Source organism: Charadrius vociferus, unplaced genomic scaffold (assembly GCF_000708025.1).
Source record: "Charadrius vociferus isolate BGI_N301 unplaced genomic scaffold, ASM70802v2 scaffold843, whole genome shotgun sequence".
In the NCBI taxonomy this organism is placed as follows: domain Eukaryota; kingdom Metazoa; phylum Chordata; class Aves; order Charadriiformes; family Charadriidae; genus Charadrius; species Charadrius vociferus.
In genome coordinates, this window is record NW_009647430.1 from 141,810 (window position 1) to 142,241 (window position 432).

Here is a 432-nt window from a genome sequence, read left to right on the forward strand (position 1 = left end):
AGCCCCCCACTCCCCAAACCCCCCTCCCCATCTGCAAACCAGCACCCAGGGCTCAATCCCCATCCGCGGAGGCTAAAGGCAGCGGTAGCGGTGGGGGTCACCCAACTGTTGGGTTGACACGTTGGGTTTTGAGGGTTTTCTCCTGCTGTTGGTTTCGGCACCCATGACTTGGTCCTGCAGCTGTAATGAGGTCTTGTGGCTGCCCAAAAACAGTCGAGGGGCGGAAAAAGGAAGAAGAAAGCTTCCAGAAAGTGGCAGGGAGGTAAAAACCATCTGAATGGAAAAAAAAACAACCAAAAAACCAACCAAAAAAACCCACCAAGGCACAGAGCTGCAAACTACGTGGGATTTGGAAACATCTGCATCTGTCCTGCTCAGTGGTCGGCTCCGGGAAGGCGAGTGAGGGGCTGGCAAAGGGAAACCCCGCTCTGA